Source organism: Apostichopus japonicus, chromosome 1 (assembly GCF_037975245.1).
Source record: "Apostichopus japonicus isolate 1M-3 chromosome 1, ASM3797524v1, whole genome shotgun sequence".
In the NCBI taxonomy this organism is placed as follows: Eukaryota; Metazoa; Echinodermata; class Holothuroidea; order Aspidochirotida; family Stichopodidae; genus Apostichopus; species Apostichopus japonicus.
The window spans coordinates 15,065,180-15,072,787 of record NC_092561.1 but is presented as its reverse complement, the minus strand read 5'-3'; the positions used below and the strand labels follow the sequence as shown (position 1 = coordinate 15,072,787).

General features: G+C 34.9%; 1 long non-coding RNA gene across 1 annotated transcript; it reads left to right on the top strand.

Moving 5' to 3' along the window:
• Positions 1-4,576: 4,576 nt before the first annotated feature.
• Positions 4,577-7,360, top strand: LOC139968808 (uncharacterized). The gene is made up of 2 exons (XR_011793540.1): positions 4,577-6,890; positions 7,072-7,360. It is a non-coding gene; the product is annotated as an uncharacterized lncRNA (long non-coding RNA).
• Positions 7,361-7,608: the final 248 nt, after the last annotated feature.

The window sequence follows — 7,608 nt, the reverse complement described above, 5'->3', positions numbered from 1 at the left end:
CGATGGACCCTTTTTAATGCCATCCAATACCAGAAGGATTTGTATATATGTTTTGTCTTCGTCTTGCATGCAACGAATTCAACGGCACTCTATTAAGGCTTTTTAATAATCTAGAGAAAATTTATTGCCCTTAATAGGAACCGTTGAATTCGTTGCTTTATTTCAATGGACCCTTTTTTAGGTGTTGTCTTCGTCCGACAAACAACGAATTCAACGGCTCATTTTAAGGGCCATCAAATAACCTACAGAAACTTGACGGCTCTTTCTAAGGGCCATCAAATAATCAAGAGAAATTTGAAGGCTCTTTTTAAGGGCGATCAAATAATCAAGAGGAATTTTGACGGCCTTTAAAGGAACCGTTGAATTCATTGCTTTAATTCAATAGACCCTTTTTAGGTTTTGTCTTAGTCAGACAAAAAACAAATTCAACAGCCTTTTTTACGGGCCATCAAATAATCTACATAAACTTGACTGCTCTTTTTAAGGGACATCAAATAATCAAGAGAAATTTAGCGGCTCTTTTTAAGGGCCATCAATTAATGTACAGAAATTTGACGGCCCTTCTTAAAGGCCTTCAAATAATCAAGAGAAATTTTGACGGCCTTTAAAAGGACGGATCCTTTTTTAGTGCCATCCAATATCAAAAAGATTTGTTTTCATAAGTTTTGTCTTCGTTCAACAAGCAAACAATCCAACGGCTCTTTTTAAGGGCCATCAAATAATCATGCCAAATTTGATTGCATTTTAAAGAAACCGTTGAATTTATTGCTTTTAAGAAAGATTTGTTTTTATAAGTTTTGTCTTCGTCCAACAGGCAAACAATGCAACGGCTCTTTTAATGGCCATTAAATAATCATGAGAAATTTGATTGCATTTTAAAGGAACCGTTGAATTCATTGCTTTAATTCAATGGACCCATTTTAGATAATCACATATTTTGGAATAAGCATATTCAGATAGACGTACTAAAATGGTAACTCCTTCCAATGTTCACAGGAACAAGATAACAATTACCACGACAGTGAGAGCACAAACAATGGAAGTGGTGTTGAACCAACTCATACAGATTTAAGAGTGAGTACAGATATATAGTATCAAGATGTGAGTGGTATGTAGTTCTGTTATGAGCACAACTGTTAGTTTCAAGGCAGGTTTGCTTTTATGCCAACTGTAACCGCATTCATCATGCCTTATTGATAAGCAAAGCAAACATATATTAAGTAGTTACATCCCTAAATGCCTATGGTCATGTGTGTGAATACAGAATTTACAACCATGTCTAGAAGGCAAAGAGCATACAGCAGTTACCTTTTTCAACCACTCATTTTTGCATACAGGAACATCCATCTTGTACGTTCATGGTCGGTAAAATTGCATTTAACGTACATTTGTCTTAATACCGTTTATATCATGAATTGAAGTATTCCAAATATTATTTCAGTTCTACATTACAAGGGTGTTGACAGATACACAGTGCTCTCAGAACTTTAGTAAGCTCTTGTAGCTGCTAGCCCACTCCATTGAGCCCAAAGCAGGGGCGTCGGAGCCGGTACGGCAGGTCCAATTGGCCGGACCAATATTCACGGTGCCAAAAAAAATAAATAGAAAGTAGAACTAAGAAAGAACAAGAGCATCAATGACGCAGTAACTCAATACTGGAAGTTTTAATTTTGATTCCTAATTTCAAATCTTTGCTCTGTCTCTACAATTATCAATATCAATCATGGTACAACAAATATATATAACTTGCATTTAAGCTACTTTGCCACGAATAGTCTCTGCAGGTTACACTTTATCCTGCTAGTGTTGCCCTTTAGCGCTCATTGCCTGTTTGTCGAAAGAACGACGTTGCAAGGTTTAGTAATGTCATAGAATACCTAAGAACTTGTTTTTTATGTGGTATCCTTCATCTTGGGTCAAACTCTGTTGGACTTTTTGGTCATATAGTTCGATGTCATTGACAACGGCCAAATTAGAAGAGGCGAACTCGACCATATTCTTGACGCCCGCCTTGAGAGCTAGGCCTATTGACCTACTGTATGTTACTGTAGACTGTAGTGGTGACTACCATCAAAACTGTGTCCACTTCCAAGTATCAAAACAACCCACGTTTTTCCATCTCAATTTTTCTGACATGAAGATTTCATGGATTTATGACTTGGAAAAAATAATGTAAAAGAAGATTACAAGTTTTTATTTGAAAGTGATGGGTGGCCTCCTCCTCCCGTAATAGCCACCTCAGTTCCTCTCCATTTTGTTATTTTACTTTAATTCTTTGTACATTTTATGTCAAACATCACAGGTTCAAAAGAAAGCTAAACATACTTCTTATAACCTTATACATATTATATTCTTAAAAATAAAACATAACCGTATACAATTTTTATAGTCTTATAAAAGTTGTGATGCTATGGCCGGCTCCTCTTTTATACGTACCCATCAAACAAACTTTCCCTGGTCCTTCCTAGGAAAAGCTGTCTGAACACAGTACAATGCTAATGTGGCTATCACTGAAAGCCTAATAATAGTAATAGGCCTAGGCTATGCCTATATTTTATTAAATGCATTAGGCCTAAGTAGCCTTCAGAAGTACAACGATGTGTAAACGTAATTATACAAAAATACATGAAGGGCAATCAAACAAACTTATCATGGCCCTTGCTCTGAAAAGCTACCTGAACCCCAGTACAATCCTTAAATGTATGTTACAAAAACGAAGGCCTAATATTAATTAAATGCACTACGCAAAATTCAAAAGTGCACAATGTGTATATGCATTTAGCATGCAATACACAACACCTTGCGTACCTAACTACAGTACAGAAAATTGGTCGCGAGTGTAGCCATTTTCGTATATCTAACATGTAGCTGTCCATGAGTCATAGCCAATCTGCTATAAACCAGACTTGGAGGCGGGGCTTAATCATCAAAAACGGACCTTTTTACTAAAAGTAGGGGCGGCAGCTCAGTGTTGTTTTAAGAAAGAAATATCATTTAAACATCAAATTAAGCAAATAAAAGCCATAAAATGTCATTTACCGCTAGTAAAATTTTTATTCATACCTACCTGTAAAAACAAATGGAAGTTTAAAATGTTAATAAAAAATATAATAAATAGGACCCTATCTTAGACGATACCACTGTTAAAAGACAATCTTATTCTATTCTCTTTCATAAAACATAGAACTGCAGATAGCAAACCAATCGCTGAGAAGTAATATGTCACGTGCCCATAATAAATCATAGACATCGAATAATAATTAACAAATAAGCAGGAAAACGTGGGCAAAAGTTCCCTACAAACAAGTTTCGGAGCGTGTGCAAAAACGGTCTGATTCAATCGTTTTTCGGTCCGATTTGGACATAAATCGGTGAAAAAGTCATAGAATGAGATAAAATTCTCGAATAAAAAATAGTAACTTTTGTTGATCTATATGATATATTCTTGCTCTGGAAATTCCAGAGAAAAATAGCTTTGTATGAAGACGCTGAAAAATTTTTAAGAGAAGAGAGAGTCCCACTTACTGTTACAATATCTCTATACATGTAATGTATTGAGATAAAAAAAAATGGCAAAAAATAAAGAACCAAAATGAAACAAGCAAGTAGGCTAAATGTGACTACTCTGGCATGGCAAGGGTTTTGTTTTCAAGCTCGGGAAGTGCCATTTCCTGCAATCTTGGAGGCATTTTTCAAAATTTTCTCCATTACGCTACTCGCCAACCATGATGGCGCGTAGTGTAATTTGACCAACCAAACGTCCCCCGATAATTATGACAGATGGCCACACTCTGATCTGCCGTACCAATCCTAAATAGCTTCCAACACCCCTGCAAAGTAATCAGGAGAGTAAACCAATGGGCCTGAACACCAAAGCGTAGTTGCATTATAAGATCAACAGCTCGTTAAGTTGAGGGCTTACCTAACTTAGGTCTAACTTTACTTTCAAGGTAATATAAGACCTAGGGTTACTGACATAACAGTTAGAGCTTTAGAGCCTAGGCTGTTCTGTTTGGTCAAACATAGGCTAGCCTATATAACGTGGATCTAGGCTAATCCTGTATGAAAATATGAATTTGAAAAACTTTTGACAGTGATTTTAAAGCAGCGAATACATTTCAGAGAGGAACTTAATTTAATTGGTGTTCTTTAATATACATTGAATTTCCATTCACTCTTCTTTGCGGACACCCATACATACATACATACATACATACATGGCTATTAACATCTTGTTGATTGGTCCTAGAACTGATACATTGGGAATGGTTAGTTCGCTGCCAAAGTTCTTTGTGCTTAATGTCACTAAGTATCAGTTTGCAGAACAACAATGAAAAAAAAGAAAAAAAAAAAAGACATTTTCAAATGAATTGTCCATTCTGCTGCTAAAGCTGCTGCGAGATGCATTAAGAATATATCACATCTTCATATCTTCGCAATACAAAATGCTATGAGTAGGTATTTTTCGTCTAAAGTTTCAGAAATGGTTCAAATTTTGTTATTTATTCTTCTAGTAAGCAATCAACTTCAGCCACTAGTAAAATGGTTTGTCATCGTTTAAAAATTAAGAAATGACTTTCAAGACAATTTAATGTAGAACTATCACCTATGTTTATTTTCCTCTGTATTTACATTAACACATGCATATCATTCATTAAACCGATATAAACTATTAACTGGAAGACATTACGGCTACATACTGTAAAATATTCACCATGTCTTCGTAACAACTGTCAAAAGAATGATCCTTTTCACGAATCCCTCCAAAACACCATGGATACGTAAACAGCATAGTGGCAGTGGAGACGACTGAGTAACAATCTATAACCTACTATATACAGTAGATTCACTGCAGCTAGTGTATCACCCCCCTAGAAACATATAGGGAACAAAACTGCTACAACGTGAGGAAAACCATAATAATACGAAACTGACACAAATAACTAAAATAAAATGGCAGGTTTTACTGTGGTGGCATAGAATTAAAACAGATCATGTTTAGATATAAACCACACTGCATTGAAACAGTACAACACTCTCAAAAACTGTACTATCTTGTTCAAGAAACGACTTTTCATATAATCTTGTTTTCCTGTTGTATTGATTTTTCATTTTCTAATCTGCGGGGGACGGAGGGAGGAGGGGGGTAGGCTGTCCCAGTTGTATGTGTGAATATGTTGTCCAGTCAATTAAATGATGATCCTCGGACACTTCTTAATAATTAAAATGGGTCGAAATACTACCAGGAGTTGATAATAGACACTTTAACATTCTACAACCATTAATTTTGTCATGCACCCTTTAATTTTCTTTCAATATGAAAATTGCAAGAAATGATCGAAAACCTTGGAGAAACTGCTACTGTTGCCATTTCATTAGATAATAGCAGATTTCTAAGAAACTCTAAAAAAACAAAAGATTTTGTGGAATGTAAATAATATAGCAAAATTTCTTACATTACACTTACACTTAAGCAAACCATTCTGACCGAAGAAAGACCAACATAACATACAGGCATGGGTAGCCTATGGCTTAATTATTGCTGTACACGTAAGTTTTTTGCCCAGTGGTATTCAATCACACAAGGCAGTCATTAATATATTTAGACCAACGAGGTATTTATTGGCATTTCAAAGAAGATATCAAGAAGATATAGAAGCTCTTTAAGCTTGTTAATGTCTACCACGCAGACAAAAGAAACCAGATAAAACAAAGGTGTCAAACTGACATAACTGTTGTAGCATGCACAAAAAAAAATTGTAAATTCGTTAATAATTAACAGGCTGTCCAGCAAACCCTTGCAAGAAATTTATAACAAAGGGAGGAATGCACATGTAGAGAAAGTGCATCAACACTGTCAACATTGCAGGAAAATGGTAAGACCCCCCGCTCCCCCCCCCCCAAAATGAACTTGAACAGACATGATGAAACTTATTCAGGCACATACTACTGGCTAAATGAAGAACTATGTGAAATACGAAAGGGGTATTTTACCGAGAACATACTTTTGAGATGCCAGAAATGCAAAAGTTTCTTGTGCACCTTGAGATTCGTAACCACAAATGTAATGTGCTGAATTTTACATCAATTCGCTGGATTTTGAAATATCATGTTACCGAGCAAAGTCAAACCAAGAAATGTAGGGAAATGAAGGGAACCGTAGATAATATTTCTTTATGGAAAAGTAGAAGAGTTATAGACCAAAAAATTGAAGAAGAAATATGGAAAGTAGGAATGATGGACAGCCTGCATTAATTATTAAATGAATGTTAAAGCATTATATAGAGGTGATTAGCAATTATACTTAAATATTATGTAAGACCTAAGTACTATTTAGTGTGCAATATCTATAGTGTACAGTACACGTGTTGCACCTACATGGGTAATATCATCGTATTCGGAAATGATGACTGTTTACACCTAGAAATGTAATTAACTGCTGATTACAACTGGATGGCAAATATTTGCAGACTTGAAGCCCAAAACTCATTATTAGCCAATATTATCTCAGGTCAGATAAAGGTCATTCATGTTCCCACGGCAAAAGGCATTTTACTTTCCACCACCATCAAATTAGCTTCCCACACTGAGACATTTAACCCTCCTATTTAACACTCCTCAATGTTTGGAAATAATTTGGTAATTCAGAAACACAATAAGAAAGGAAATTCTTCAAAATGCTTAACAATTTTTAGCATATTAAATTTGGAGGTGAAAGTTCATGCTCTAATCTACATGAATTTTACTTACTACCATCAACATTAGTTTTCCACATGGAGACATTGTCTAGTTTAACACTCCTGAATGCTTGGAAATCATTTTTGTGATTCAGAAATATAAGAATGTATTCTTCAAAATGCTTAACAATTTTTAGCATACTAAATTTGGAGGTCAAAGTTCATGCTCTAATCTACATGAATTTTACTTACTACCATCAAAATTAGTTTTCCACATGGAGACATTGTCTAATTTAACACTTCTCAATGCTGGGAAATCATTTTTATGATTCAGAAATATAAGAAAGGTATTCTTCTAAAATGTTTAAGAAATTTGAGCATGCTAAATTTGGAGGTCAAAGTTCATGCTCTAATCTACATGCATTTGTTTTACCAGTATCATATTATTTTTCCACACCGAGACATTTAATTGTCTAATTTAAAACTCCTCAATGGTTGGAAATAATTTGGTCATTCAGACACGCCACAAGAAAGGTACTTGTCAAAACTTTGGGCAAATTTTTAGCAGTACTTAAAGTTCAGGCCATTACTTAAAACCTTTTAAGTATTTCCATTGTGTATAGGCTACTGGCTTCATTTGTTATCATTAATCAAACTATACATTGCACTAACTCCCAAAGGAACAAATAGAAACATAACACACTCACGAATGAAATGAAATATACAATTTGCTGAACCACAAGCAAATTTAACCTACCCTTGAAAATGTAATCAAAACATAATCCAAAATGATGAAAAGATGGACAGGATTACAAGAAGAAAAAAAAAAAACAGTCTCCAAATCATGGATCATAAATATAGGAACTAAAAAATTAGTTCTTTTTAGAAAAAGGAGGAAAGCAAAATAACTGGCTGACAAGGAAAACTGTTT